The sequence below is a fragment of the Protopterus annectens genome, chromosome 1.part0 (genome assembly GCF_019279795.1).
Source record: "Protopterus annectens isolate FY-2018-M chromosome 1.part0, PAN1.0, whole genome shotgun sequence".
NCBI lineage: Eukaryota > Metazoa > Chordata > Ceratodontiformes > Protopteridae > Protopterus > Protopterus annectens.
In genome coordinates, this window is record NC_056725.1 from 1684793070 (window position 1) to 1684808767 (window position 15698).

Genomic DNA, 15698 nt, shown 5'->3' on the forward strand with positions numbered 1-15698 from the left:
GGAGGTTGGGAAAGAAAACTGCAAGGTCTATAGATTAAGGGTATTTTCTGTCACAACCTTAGGTAGAAAGGATGGATTAGTGAGCAATGACACCCTGTCTTTGTGAAAGATTAGGTAAGGAGACTTTATGGACAAGGCCTGCAAATCAGATACCATTCTAGCTGAAGTAATTGCCACCAAGAACAGAGTTTTCCAGGAGAGATTTCATGTCGCATTTGGCTGAGGGCTCAAAGGGAGGAAATATAAAATTGGATAAGATGAAACTGAGATCCCAAGGGGGCAGTGGATGTTTATATGGAGGTCTTAGCACAACACTGCCCTTCAAACATGCTTTGCAAAGTCTGTGAGACATGATAGGACAGTCACTTTTTCCTATATGATGGAGATCGCAGCTATCTGAACTTTAACTGAAGCTGCCGGTGCTCAATCATTGAAGATTTCTGACAAAAACTGTAAAAACAGAATGAACTGGTGCTGTAAAAGGGTCTATTTTTTATGTTTTGCCCATATAACAAACTTCTTCCATTTGCTTTTGTAAAGTTTCCGAGTAGAAGTTTTACGAGATAAAATAAAATAAGAAGTTATATACCTACCATAACGTTCCATGTTAGTTGTCTTCTCTCGCCTTCTTTCTTGCTTGATGGTTCGGAGCCGATCCTTGGCTCCGACTCGGCACTTGCTTTAGCTCGAGAACTCCTTTTACCAGCTCGAGGCAGCCCCATATCCCATGATGCAAGGCAGTAAGTACCCAGATCTCGTTTGTTGACAAAGGGCAATAACACCAAGCATAAAATACTTCCCAAAGGAAGAAGAAACTTACAGATGGAAAAAAGGACCAGGTTTGAATGGTCTTTAGCATAATAGTTTCTTATACAAGGTCTGTCCAGGCCAGGGGGAAGGAGGGAGGGTCAAGAAAGAAGGCGAGAAGACAACTAACATGGAACGTTATGGTAGGTACATAACTTCTTAATGTTAAGTTGTCAATCTCGCCTTCATTCTTGCTTGATGGGACCGTCCCTAGCACCTCTATCCTGGGTGGCTCAATGGAACAAACTCTTGAGGACTGTAGAGCCAAAACTGGCTCTGTCCCTGGAGGCCAAGTCCAATTTGTAATGGGAAACAAAAGTGTGAGGAGTGGCCCAAGTGGCGCTGCACAAATAGTGTCCAAAGGCAGTCTAGCTTGAAAAGCTGTAGAAGTAGCTAAACTCCTAGTTGAATGTGCTTTAGGTTTTGAGCACAGCTGTTTTCCCCTGATCGTATAAATTTCAGTGATGACCGAAGAAAGCCATCTGGACAAAGTCACTTTAGAAACAGGAAGGCCTTTTTATTATCTGCATAGGAAACAAAAAGTTGATCAGATTTTCTAAATTTTTTTGTTCTGTCCAAATAATATCTAAGCTGACGATGGACGTCAAGATAATGTAGCTTTTGTTCAGCTCTATCTGAATAGTTAGGAAAAATACAGGAGATCAATGGATTGATTCAGATTGTTTTTGAAGCGACCTTAGGTAAAAAGGATGGATTAGTTCTCAAAGATACTCTGTCTTTGTGAAAAATCAAATAGGGGTCGAACCGAAGAGCATGAAGTTCAGACACCCTCCTGGCAGATGTAATAGCCACTAGGAATAAAGTTTTCCAAGAAAGATATTTCAGGGAACAAGAAACAGCTGGCTCGAAGGGGAAGAATCAAGGATGTCAGCACTAAATTTAGATCCCACTGAGGAGGAGGATTCCTGATTGGAGGCTTTAGTAGGAAAATTCCTTTCAAGAAGGCCCTGCAGAGCCTATGGGACATAATATTATGATCTGCTATCCCGACATGAAAATTAGAAATAGCAGCCAACTGAACTCTGACTGTGGAAGAAGAGGAGCCTGCATGAAAAATCTCTGCTAAGAAGTCCAGAACTGCCTGAACAGGGGCAGTAAAAGGATCAATATTTTGGGCCTTAGCCCAATAAGAGAAACGTTCCATTTGCTTGTGTAAATCCTCCTGGTAGAGGATTTTAGTGAAGTTACTATGATATCTCTAACTGGGTTAGAGATCAAAGGAAGCCTGGCTAAGGAAGGAAGTGGAGCAACCATGCTGTGAGGTTGAGAGAAGGGATTGACCGGTGCAGCTGACCGGATTGGTGAATCAGTAGATCTGGCACTGGGTCCAGATGCCACGGCTGCACCAAAAGGTGATGATGGAGGAACGGGAACCAAACTTGTCGAGGCCAGTAAGGGCAATGAGAATCAATTTGGCTCTCAAAACGGTAGCTTTCTGGATCACCTGAGGGATCAGAGGAAAAGGGGAAGGCATAAAGAAGTCCCTGGGGCCAATCCTGGGTCAGAGCGTCTCTGGGGGATGGCCTGATAGAGGAAGAGGCTGAAGAAGTCTGGACATTTGCTGTTTTGGGGAGTAGCAAAAGATCGCAACATGGACGACCCCATTCCAGAAAAATCTCTTCCGCTATGGATTGCTTGAGAGACCACTCGTGAGGCATGAGAATAGCTCTGCTCAATCTGTCCGCTATAATGTTGGTTTTCCCAGGGATATGCGTTGCTACCAGAAACCGATGAGAGGAGATCGCCCATTGCCATAGTCTGAGCGCTTCTCGACACAAGGGTAGGACTTGGTTCCGCCCTGTTTGTTGATATACCAAACTACAGACATGTTGTCTGTGTGGACTGCAATTGTCCCTACGGGAAGAAAGTCGTTGAGGGCTTGCAACGTTAAAAGCACTGCTCTCATCTCCAGGACATTTATGTGCAGATGGTACTCGAGCGGTTGCCACGTCCCATGAACCATCCTGCCCTGATAATGACCCCCACCCGATCAGGGAGGCATCCGTGGTGACAGTGGCTATCGGGGACGGAGGTACAAAGCATCTGCCTTGGTGAACCTGAGACGATGTGATCCACCAAGCAAGATGTTCTTTGCATGTTTGTGTCACCAGAATCTGGTGACGCATTGGGAGTTGCTGGTATGACCACTGTCTGAGCAGCATCCACTCGACGAGGCGCATGTAGAATCGAGCCAGGGAAGAAGAGTAATGGCCGCAGCCATGAGACCTAATACTTTTAGAACCATTCTGGCCTGTACTTTCTTGCTGGCCAGAATGATCCTGACATGAGTCTGAATGTCTGAAACTCTTTGTTCTGTAAGGGTAGCTGACATCCGAACAGTGTTTAAGTTTGCGCCTATGAAGGTAATAGACTGGCAGGGCGATAAAGATGACTTTTCGAAGTTGACTGAGATGCCCAAATGAGAACAAAGGTCTATTGTGTAATCCCTGGCTTGTATAAGCTGATGCCTGGTGGTGGCTGACAGGAGCCAGTCGTCGAGATACGGAAACACCTGGAATCCTTGACGTCTCAGGTGAGCCGTGACCACTGCCATGCATTTGGTGAACACTCTGGGGCTGTAGTGAGACCAAAGGGCAGGGCTCTGAACTGGAAATGACTGGACCCCAGCCGAGCGGAGAAATCTCCTGGAGCGTCTGTGAATTTTGATGTGATAGTACGCATCCTGAAGATCTATTGAGCACATCCAGTTGTCCTTCTGTAAGAAGGGCAGAATTGACTGAAGAGTGACCATTCGAATCTTGTCTTCCTGACAGACTTGTTGAGTCTGCTGAGATCCAATATTGGTCTCCAGTCTCCCGTCTTTGGGGACCAAAAAGAACCTTGAGTAGATTCCGGCTCTGAATGGTCTATTGTAACTGGCTGAATGGCTCTTTTTTGCAGTAGTTTTGCGATTTCTAACTCTGCAATGTCCCTTAGACCGGGTGGTACGTCTGGAAGGGAACTTGAGGGGAAGGGACTTTCCTCGAAAGGAATTATGTAACCCTTGGATATGATCGACTGTACCCATCTGTCTTGAGTGAGGGAATGCCAGGCTTCTGGGTACAGTGATAATCTTCCCGACTGCCTCCAAGGAGGGACAGACGGGCAACACCTCAGGGATGCTGAAAGGGCTCATCAGAGAGAGGCTCCCTGTTTCCCTGGTTTTCGGACCCCTCTGCCTCTAGAGCGTCTGTTGTTGTTACCCCCCTCTGCCTCTAGGGGTAAACTGACCACGTGAATCCGGCGTGACTCCTTGGGATTTACGGAACCACATCTTACCACCCTTCTGTCCTTTGGGATAAGGCCTAGAAGGGGTGGAAAAACGGACTCCAACAGCAGAAAGAGTCTTGCCGTCCTGCTCACACCTGGTCAAGGTCTCCTTCACCTGAGGGCCGAACAAAGCTGACCCATCAAAGGGAGAATTTGTGAAGGACGCCTTAAAGGGATCCGAGAAATAACATAGCCGCATCCAGGCTTGGCGTCTAAGAGCCACACCTGTGCCTGCGGCTCTACTGGCTCCATCCGCAGCATAAGATATTAGCCGCATGGAGGAGTTAGCAATGGAATTGAGGGTTCCTAGCTGCGAAGCAATCTTTTCTTGAGCCCCTGCAGCTGTAGGATCCTGAACTACTTCTCCCAGCTCCTTCAGGATATCTCTCTGGAGTCTGGTGAAGTGACAAAGATAATTCAGCGAACGCATAGCAAAGGTCGCTGAGGAAAACATCCGCTTGCCGTACCTATCCATGGTCCTAGAGTCCTTATTAGGAGGATGGACGGGCACGGAAGGATCTGCAAGTTCCTTTTTGGTGGCCACAGCCACCACCATGGCATCAGCGGGGACACCCTTGGTAAGGAATTGTTTGTCACTAGGGGCAGTGATAAATTTAGAAGGCCTCCTAGGGACTGGCTCTACAGAGTCAGGAGCTGTCCACGCCTTTCATGCAATAACCTGCATAAGGGGGTCGAAAGGCGGAGACACCCAGGAGGTGGAGGGCCGAGATCCAAACGCCTCTAGGTATACTGACTCATCCTCAGAGGGATTGTTGGTGGGCCAGTTTCCCCTCTGTTTCAGAAGTTCTAGGATGTCTGAAAAGGAGACATCCTCAGAGGGGGATCTAGCGGATCCCTCTGACTCATCAAAGTCAGTATCCGACGTGACAGACTCGGCTGAGTCTACATGGTTCCTCTTACCAGTCCTCTTCCTAGGAGGATCTCCCGAAACATCAGGAGAATCCTCGAAGAGGGGAAATTCCAAATGGGGAAACCTGAGGCGGAGGATCTCTGGGTCCTGTAGCAAGAGAAGTGGCAGAGATGTCAACAGGTACAATAGAGGGAGGAGCTACGGGAAGAGACTGCTGACTGATACCTGTGGCCAGTACACTCTTCATCACCTCAATGCTCCCTCCCAGGCAGGTCCGAGAGAACCCGCTCCGAAGAGCTAGGAACTCCAGGGACCACCGAAGGGAAGCATCCGAGGCAGATGTCGGAGCCGAGCTCACCAAGGCCGAGGCTCCAAGGGGAAGAGCGGGTTCGGACAAGGGTCCGATGCCACTCACCCCTCGGAGGAGACCATGGAAGCCCGACCACGAATCCCTCTAAGGAAGAGGAGATAAGAGTAGAGGCTGAAGGAACAGAAGGGGTATCCGTCCTCCAGCCGTAGCAGTAACTATGCCCGAAGACTCCAACTCCAAGCTCTGGGGTAGAGTTGAAGGAGGAACTGTAACGGGGTGTGGACCAACAGTCGCCTGCTGAGACGGACTGTGAAGCATTTGGGCCAGTACCTGTGACTTGAGCAATCTGCTGACCACTCTCTCTAGGTCATGGTCAGACAACCTGGATGACCTTGAAGATCGGCTCCGATGGCTCCGTTCCGACAGAAGAGGTGAAGCCGGGCCGAAGTATCGGCTGCAAGGAAGGAGACCTCAACCTCTTCCTGGAATGAGCCATCGGAGCCGACACTACGGATCCTGTCGGAGCCGTTCTCGGAGCCGACAGAACGCCTCGATGTATCGGCTCCAGCCGGAGCCGATACAGCCACCAAAGTAACGGTGTCGGAGCCGATCGGAGCCGACACCGATGCCTGTGCCACATGGGTGTCGGAGCCGACATCGAAGTGGACAATACAGTTTCGGCACCGATGGCCATCGGTGCGAGCTTCAAGCCAGAATCGGCTCCAGCCGAGCCGATCTCGACTCTGTACGAGTCGGAGCCGAGGCCGCAGGCTTAGAAACAGAAGCCTGGGCCTTGGAAACTCTTGCTGGTTTCGGTGGAGCCGACTTAGCCGGAGAGCCCTCCGGCTTAAGAAGGCCCCTAAGAACCAGTTTGTTATGTCTCTCCTGCAGGACTCTCTGGCTGAAGGAGTGACAAATAGCACAGGAGTCCTGCAGGTGAAGAGGGCCCAGACAATACAGGCAAGAAGTGTGACCGTCTGTCAGAGACATTTTCTGACAGCACGAGTCACACTTCTTAAAACCTGAAACCCTCTCCTTTGACATGGTGCCGACACACAAAACACACACACACCAGTCAAAATAAAATTAAATTACACAAAATACCAAAAGGTATTCTATAAAAACACCAACACACACACCCTAACAGGGGATGGGATAGGGATAACTAAGAACAAATTCAAAAGACAGGGAATTTCTGTCAGGAAGGGATAGAAATTAAATTTAAACTATAAAAAAATTAGTTTTTGACTAAAAAGGGGCTTGAAAATCACAAAGTGAAACAACTTACCAGGAGCTGGTAAAAAGAAGACCTCCCAAGCGGCAAACGAGATCTGGGTACTTACTGCCTTGCATCATGGGATATGGGGCTGCCTCGAGCTGGTAAAAGGAGTTCTCGAGTTAAAGCAAGTGCCGAGTCAGAGCCGAGGATCGGCTCCGAACCATCAAGCAAGAATGAAGGCGTGATTGACAACTTAACATTTAGAAGTTATGTACCTACCATAACGTTCCATGTTAGTTGTCTTCTCTCGCCTTCTTTCTTGCTGGATGGGTTCGGAGCCGGTCCTCGGCTCACTGCACTTGCTTTAGCTTGAGAACTCCTTTTACCAGCTCGAGGCAACCCTATATCCCATGATGCAAGGCGGAACTACCTCAGATCTCGTTTGGCAGCTAACCTACCCTGCTAAGGACTAATCTAACATAATTAGGAAAACAAGTTCATAAAAAGAGTCCTCATATGAAGGCTCAGGAGGAAAACAACCTGATAGGAACTCTTCAAGATCTGTCCAGGCCAGGGGGAAGGAGGGCCTTAAGAAAGAAGGCAGAGAAGACAACTAACATGGAACGTTATGGTAGGTACATAACTTCTAAATGTTAAGTTGTCAATCTCGCCTTCATTCTTGCTGGATGGGACGCGTCCTAGCACCTGTATCCCGGGTGGCTCAATGGAACAGACTCTTGAGAACTGTGGAACCAAAACTGGCCCTATCTCTGGAGGCCAAGTCCAACTTGTAATGAGAGACAAAGGTATGAGGCATGGCCCAAGTAGCTGCTGCACAAATAGTATCAATGGGTAGTCTATCCTGAAAGGCTGCAGAAGTGGATAGACTCCTGGTTGAGTGTGCTTTTGGTTTAGAAGATAGCTGCTTGCCTCTGAGAGAGTACACAAAGGAAATGGTGGAAGTCAACCATCTGGATAAGGTCACTTTAGAAACTGGAAGACCTATCCTGTTTTCTGCATAGGAGACAAATAATTGGTCCGATTTTCTGAATTGTTTAGTTCTATGCAAATAGTACCTGAGCTGACGATGGACATCCAAAAATGAAGCTTCTGTTCAGCTCTGTCGGAATAGTTTGGGAAGAAGACTGGTAGATCTATAGATTGGTTAATATTGGTTTGAGACACAACTTTGGGGAGAAAGGAAGGGTTTGTTCTTAATGATACCCTGTCCTTATGAAAAACCAAGTAAGGGGAACGAATGCAGAGAGCTTGAATCTCGAAACCCTTCTTGCTGAAGTGACAGCCAGTAAGAATATAGTTTTCCAGGTCAATAACTTCAAAGAACATGAAGCAGACGGTTCAAGGGAGGTAGTATCAAGGATGCCAACATTAAGTTTAGATCCCATTGCGGAGGAGGATGCTTTATAGGCGGCTTTAGGAGAAAAACTCCTCTCAGAAAGGCCTTGCATAATCTATGAGACATAATGTTATTGTCATGCAAGCCAACATGATACTTGGAAATAGCAGCCAGTTGTACTTTAACTGTAGATGACGAGGATCCTGAATGAAAAACCTCCGCCAGGAAATCTAAAACAGAATGTACAGGAGCAGTAAAGGGATCAATATTCCTGGAATTTGCCCAAATAGAAAAACGTCGCCACTTGCTAGCATAAACAGTCCTAGTGGACGACTTTAAGGAAGACACTAAGATGTCTCTGAGTCAGAGATCATCGGAAGCCTGGCTAGGGAAGGAAGTGGAGCAACCAAGCAGTGAGGTTGAGAGAATGAATGGCCCGGTGCTGCTGACCCGACTGGTGGATCAAGAGATCCGGAACTGGGTCCAGATGCCAGGGCTGCACCAGAAGGTGACTATGCAGAGACGGAAACCAAATTTGTCGAGGCCAATAAGGGGCAATGAGAATCAACTTGGCTCTCAAAACGGTGGCTTTCTGAATGACTTGTGGAATCAAGGGAAAAGGAGGAAAAGCGTACAGAAGTCCCCGGGGCCAATCCTGGGTTGGAGAGTCTCTCAGGGGTTGGCCTGGAAGGGGAAAAAGGGTGAAAAAAATCGGGACACTTGTTGTTTTGAGGAGTAGCAAAAAGATCGCAACAAGGAGTGCCCCACTTCAGAAAAATCTGATCCACTACAGATTGATTGAGAGACCACTCGTGAGGCATCAGAATGGATCTGCTCAGCCTGTCCGCCAAGAGGTTGGACCTGCCGGGGATGTGCGTTGCTATCAGAAACCGATGAGAGGAGATTGCCCATTGCCAAAGTCTGAGAGCTTCTCGACACAACGGATAGGACCTGGTCCCGCCCTGCTTGTTGATGTACCAGACCACGGACATGTTGTCCGTTTGTACTGCAATAGTCCCCGTGGGAAGAAAGTCGTTGAGGGCCTGCAACGTTAAAAGCACCGCTCTCATCTCCAGGACATTTATCTGCAGATGGTTTTCTATGGGTTGCCACGTCCCGTGGACCATCCTGCCCTGATAATGCCCCCCCCCCACCCGATCAGAGAGGCATCCGTAGTGACTGTGGCAACTGGGAGGAGGGGAAACAAAGGGTCGGCCCTGATGAAGAAGAAGGGAAGATATCCACCAATTCAGAGGAGTTCTGCACGACTGTGTGACTAAGATTTCGTGCCTCATCGGGAGACTGTGGTACGACCACTGCGTGAATAGCATCCACTGCAGAAGACGCATGTGGAAGCGAGCCAGTGGTAGTAGAACAATGGCCGCAGCCATAAGACCTAGAACCTTCAGTATAAATCTGGCTTTGACCTTGTTGCTCTGCAATAGAATCTGAACGAATTTTTGGATGTCCAGAATTCTTTGATCTGTTAGTCTGGCTAACATTTTGACGGTGTTTAATTCTGCCTATAAAGGTGATAGATTGGCAAGGCAGCAGAGAAGATTTTTCAAATTTACTGAAATTCCCAAACTCCTGCAAAGCTGTAGAGTGTAGTCTCTGGTCTGAAGAAGCTGACACCTGGTGGTGGCGGAGAGGAGCCAGTCGTCCAAATAAGGAAACACCTGGAATCCTTGACGTCTCAGATGAGCTGTGACCACTGCCATGCATTTGGTAAACACTCTGGGGGCTGAAGTGAGGCCAAAGGGCAGGGCTCTGAATTGGTAATGACTGGTCCCTAGCCGAAAGCGGAGAAACCTTCTGGAGCGCCTGTGAATCTTTATGTAATAGTACGCGTCCTGAAGGTCTATAGAGCACATCCAGTTGTCCTTGCCCAGAAAGGGCAGAATGGACTGAAGCGTGACCATATGGAATCTTGCCTTCTTGACAAATCTGTTTAGACTGCTCAGGTCTAATATTGGTCTCCAATCTCCCGTCCTTTTGGGGACCAAAAAGAATCTCGAGTAGACGCCGGATCCTACCTGGTCTGCCGGCACAGTCTGGACGGCTCTTTTTCCTAGGAGCTTTGAAACCTCCTGTTCTGCCAAATCCCTTTGACCGGGTGAGATGTCTGGAAGGGATTGTTGAGGTGGGATACCTTTCAAGGGATTTTGTAACCCTCGGATATGATCGACTGTACCCACATATCTTGTGATAGGGAATGCCAGGCTACTGGGTACAGCGAAATCCTTCCCCCGACTGCCTCCAAGGGTGGACAGTCGGGCAACACCTCAGGGATGCTGAAAGGGCTTCTCAGGAAGAGACTCCCTGTTGCCCTGGTTCTGAGGACCCCCCTGCCTCTAGGGCGGCGTCTATTATTGTTACCCCCTCTGCCTCTGGGGGTAAACTGACCACGTGTGTCCGGTGTAGCTCCTTGGGCTTTGCGGAACCACATCTTCCCCCCCTTCTGACCCTTGGGATATGGTCTAGAAGGAGTGGAAAAATGGACTCTAATGGCAGAAAGAGTTTTACCATCCTGCTCACACCTGGTCAAGGTATCCTTCACCTGAGGTCCGAACAAAGCCGAACCATCAAAGGGGGTATTAGTGAAGGACGCCTTAAAGGGGTCCGCAAAATTACAAAGCCGCATCCAGGCTTGGCGTCTAAGAGCAACTCCTGTGCCTGCGGCCCTGCTCGCTCCATCGGCCGCATAGGATATGAGCCGCATGGAGGAGTTGGATAGGGAATTCAGGATTGCTAGCTGTGAGGCAATCTTTTCTTGAGCCCCAGCAGCAGAAGGATCCTGGACCACTTCACCCAGTTCCTTGAGAATATCTCTTTGAAGCCTGGTGAAGTGACAAAGGTAGTTCAGCGAACGCATAGCAAAGGTCGCTGAAGAAAACATCCGCTTTCCATACCTGTCCATGGTCCTAGAATCCTTGTTAGGAGGATGGACAGGTACTGAAGGATCCGCCAGTTCCTTCTTAGTGGCAGCCGCCACCACCATAGCATCCACAGAGACGCCCTTGGAAAGAAACTGTTTGTCCGTAGGGGCCGTGATAAACTTGGATGGTCTCCTGGGGACAGGTTCCACAGAATCTGGAGCGGGCCACGCCTTCTGAGCCACTACCTGCATAAGTGGGTCGAAAGGCGGAGACACCCAGGAGGTGGAGGGTCGGGATCCAAAAGCCTCCAGGTATACCGACTCATCCTCGGAAGGATCAATGGATGGCCAATTCCCCCTCTGTTTGAGGAGCTCAAGGATGTCTGAAAAGGAGACATCCTCAGAGGGGGATCGTGGAGAACCCTCCGACTCATCTAAGTCGGTATCCGATGTAGTAGACTCGGGGGAGTCTGTGTGTTTCCTCTTACACGTCCTCTTCCGAGGGGGTTCGCCTGCCGGATCAGGAGAAACTTCGGAAGAGGAGGAAATTCCCAATGGGGAAACCTGGGCGATGGATCCCTGAGCCTGGGAGCAAGAGGCTGGCAAGAGGCGTCTACAGGCACCGAAGAGGGAGGAGCTAGAGGGATGGACCGTTGACCTGGCTCAGAGGCCAGGACACTCCTCATCACCTCAAAGGCTCCCTCCCGGGAGGCCGGAATATCCCGATCCGAGGATACAGGAATTCCCGGCTCCACTGAGAGGGAAGGCTCGAGGCGATGTCGGTGCCGAGCTTACCAAAGCGAAGCCCGAGAGGGAGGCGGAGTCGGACAAGGGTCCGATGCCACTAGCCCCCTCGGAGCCGACAAGGGAAACCCGACGACCGGATCCCTCCAAGGAAGGCCTCAAGGAGGAGATCGGAGCAGAGGACGATGGAGCCGAAGGATGTATCGGCTCCGGCGCCGAAACAGTCGCTGTCCCGAGAAGCTCCGGCTCCGAACTCTGGTGTGGAGTCGGAGGAGGAAGTTCAAGGGGTGAGACAATAGCCGAAGTCTGTTGAGACGGGCTATGGAGCATTTGGGCCAGTGCCTGCGACTTCAAACAGCCTGCTTACCACCCTCTCTAAATCGTGGTCAGACAGCCTGGAAGATCTCCAAGATCGGCTCCGATGGCTCCGCTCCGACAAAAAAGGAGACCCCGGGCGAGTGGATACTCTGCAAACGGGGGACCGAGATCTCTTCGGCGAAGTCATCGGAGCCGAAGTCCCCTGAATTCCAGATGGAGCCGAAGGTTTCTCGGCTCCGATGCTGGATAAGGTGTCGGCTCCAGCCGGAGCCGACAAGGCCACAGTAGACCGGGTGTCGGAACCAGTCGGTGCCGAACCCACTACTTTTGAAGCAGATAGATCGGTTCCAGCCGGAGCCACCAGAGGAGGCTTGGATACTGAAGCCTGAACCTTCGGTGGTTTAGAAGGTTTCCCAGACCCTGTTTTAGAGGGAGAACCTTCTGGCTTAAGTAAGCCATGGAGGATTAACTTATTCCTCCATTCCTGCAGGACTCTCTGGCTAAAAGAGTGACACAAGGCACAGGAGTCCTGCAGGTGCAAAGGCCCCAGGCAGTAAACACAAGAAGTGTGACCGTCTGTCAGAGACATTTTCTGACAGCACGAGTCACACTTCTTGAAGCCTGAGACCTTGCCTTCCTTTGACATATTCCTAGGAGGAAATCACACACAAACCCCAACAAACACACACAATTAATCCCCTAACACACAAACACACAGGTAGGGATTAACCAATGGGGTTTAGGCCTAACTAAACTTTTATACTATTACCAAAGGAAATAAAAAGTTTTGAATTATAAGGGAATAGGGTGGGCTGTAACACACTACAGACTATAAAAATGGAAACAAGGGGGAAATAAATCCCTAACTAAGCTTTTTCTCTTTTGACAAGAAAATTACTTACCTCAGCTGGCAAAGGAGACCTCTTTCGCTAAGCGGCAAATGAGATCTGGGGTAGTTCCGCCTTGCATCATGGGATATAGGGTTGCCTCGAGCTGGTAAAAGGAGTTCTCAAGCTAAAGCAAGTGCCGAGTCGGAGCCGAGGATCGGCTCCGAACCCATCCAGCAAGAATGAAGGCGAGATTGACAACTTAACATTATGCCTGACTGGAGAAGAGAGGGATGGAAACCTGGCAATTAGGGGAACTGGGGCAGCCAAGCTGTCAACTTCAGGGAGTCTAGGTTGGGATGAAACATCCCCAACAGGTGTGTCAAAAGGTCCAGAATCCAGGGTTCATCCTGAAGATGAGGCTGAAGAAAGGGAAACCAGATTTAACGAGGCCAGTAGGGAGCAAGTAGGATAATGGTGGTCTCCAACAAACTCGCTTTCTGTAGGAGCTTTGGAATTAGAAGAACTGGGAGAAAAGCATAAAGAAGTCCTGGGGGCCAATCATGAACAAGGGTATCCCTTGGTGACTCCCCCCATAGGAGGGATCAGGGCGAAGTAGTTGCTGCATCTGGCATTGTTGGGTGATGCAAAAAGGTCACAGCAAGGCTGGCCCCATTTGCGGAAGATGACTTCCGTAACTTTGATTGAGGGATCACTCGTGTGGCCATACAATGGCTCTGCTCAGTCTGTCTGCAATGATGTTGGATTTTCCCCGGGATGTGCATTGCTATTAAAAAGTGGTTGGAGGCTATCGCCCAATGCCAGACCCAGAGAGCTTCTCGACAAAGTGGGTATGATCTGTTACTGCCCTGTCTGTTGATAAACCACATTATAGACATCCTGTCTGTCTGAACTGCAATTGTTCCCAGAGGAAGACAGTCCTGGAATGCCTGCAATGCTAAAAGCGCTGCTCTAACCTCTAGAACATTTATATGCAAGTGAGCCTCGTGTTCTTGCCAGATGCCTTGAACTGTCTTCCCGAGAAAATGCTCCCCAAATCTGGAAAGCATCCATGATCACTGTGGACAGAGGTGGAGGAGGAATGAAAGGACGGCCTTAAAGTACTAAAGGTGAGTGGATCCACCATTGGAGATCTTTTTTTTGCAGGTATTGGTTATCATGATCTTGTGAGACACTGGAAGTTCCAAAACTGACCATAGAGCAAATAAGCATCCACTGGAGAACCCTCATGTGGAGATGAGCTAGGGGAATTAGTACGATGAATGCAGCCATTTTCCCTAGGACCTGGATGACTAGTTTTGCAATGGCGTTGGACTTATTAGAATTCTGACAAGATGACAGAGGTAAGTCTACCCTGTCTTGTGGAAGCCTTGCTATCCGAGTGGTAGTGTTTACTTATGCTCTTATGAACAGTAAGGTTTGCGATGGTTCTTGCAGAGATTTTTCATAATTTACAGTAATGCCTAGAGAGGAGCAGAGTTAAAGGACGTAATCCCTTGACTGGAGTAAGTGATGCCTGGTCGAGGCTGTTGTGAGCCAGTTGTCCAGGTATGGAATTACGTGGATTCCTATGCATCTCAGGTGATCTGCTACTACTGCCATACACTCTGAGGGCTGTAGTGAGACCAAAGAGCAGAGCTGAAAACTGGAAGTGACTAGCTCTAAGCTGGAAGCGCAAGTACCTCCTATATTACCTGTCCATTAGAATATAGTAGTACACATCCTGATGGTCTACAGAGCACATCCAACTGTCTTTTTCCAGAAATAGAAGTATTGACTGCAGTGTTACCATCCAGAACTTAGTCTTCTTTACTGATTTGTTTAGATTGCAGAGATCCAAAATGGGTCTCCAGTCCCCTGTTCTCTTTGGAACTAAAAAGAATTTTGAGTAAGTTCCGGATCCTCTCATGTCTGCGGGGATTTCTTGTCCGACTTCTTGTTAGCAACTTTTTGAGTTTCTGAGGATAGGAAGGGAGAAGAGGATGATGTATCCTCTGGATATTATGGCCTGCACCCATCTGTCATTCGTTATTTTTAGCCAGGTTTCTTGGTGCAAAGACCATCACCCCCAACTGCCTCCAGAGACGAGCAAATCGGGCACTCCTTCAGGAGCACTAGAAAGGTCTCCCAAACAAAGATTCTTTGGAGCCTTGGTTTTGAGGCCCCCCCCCCCGCCACGAGGGCAGCGTCTTCAGTTATTGTTCCCCCCCACCTCTACCTCTGGGGGAACTTACAACTTGCGTGTCTTGGTAAGACCTCTTGAGATTTTTTTGAACCACATCTTTCCACTACCTTTTTGACCCTTGGGAAAGGGTCTAGTAGGAGTGGAAAAACGCACTCCAGCGACAAGGTACTGCCTTCTTGTTCACACCTGGTGAAGGTTTTTCACTTTTGGCCCAAAAAGGGATGAGCAGTCAAAAGGGGCGTTACTGAATGAAGACTTGAAGGACTCTGCGAAATTGCAGACGCATCCAGGCCTGCCTCCTAAGAGATACCTGAGCCTGCTGCCTTAATTGTTCCATCTGCTGCATTAGAAATGAGCCTCATGGGAGGAGCTTATAACTGAATTTAAGGTAGGAAGCCAAGCAGCGCCTCTCTGACACTACATCAGCTACAGCACCTTGGAGGGAGTCTGACAATTCTTTAATCGGGTCCCTCTGCAATCTGGTGAAGTGAGTGAGAATTCGGAGACTGCAAAGCAAAGGTCGCTGATATGAAGACGCGCTTCCCATACCTATCCATAAGTCCTAGAGTCCTTATTAGGAGGATGGATAGAGGTACTTGTCTCAAGAGTTACTTTCTAGTGGTCGCTATGACCATGACATCAATTCCTACACCCTTTGTGAGAAAAACATTTTCTTTTTGGGGCAGTGCTGCATTTATTTGGTCTCCTAGGCATAGGGTCTATGGTGTCTTGGTCTCCCAAGCCTTTCATGAGATTAATCTGACAAGCTCGCCAAAAGGGGGAGTAACCGAAGAAGTTGATGGGCGAGAGGCAAAGGCCTTCAGGAAGACAGACTCCTCAGCCGAAGGGCTACCAATCACCTCTCTGTTT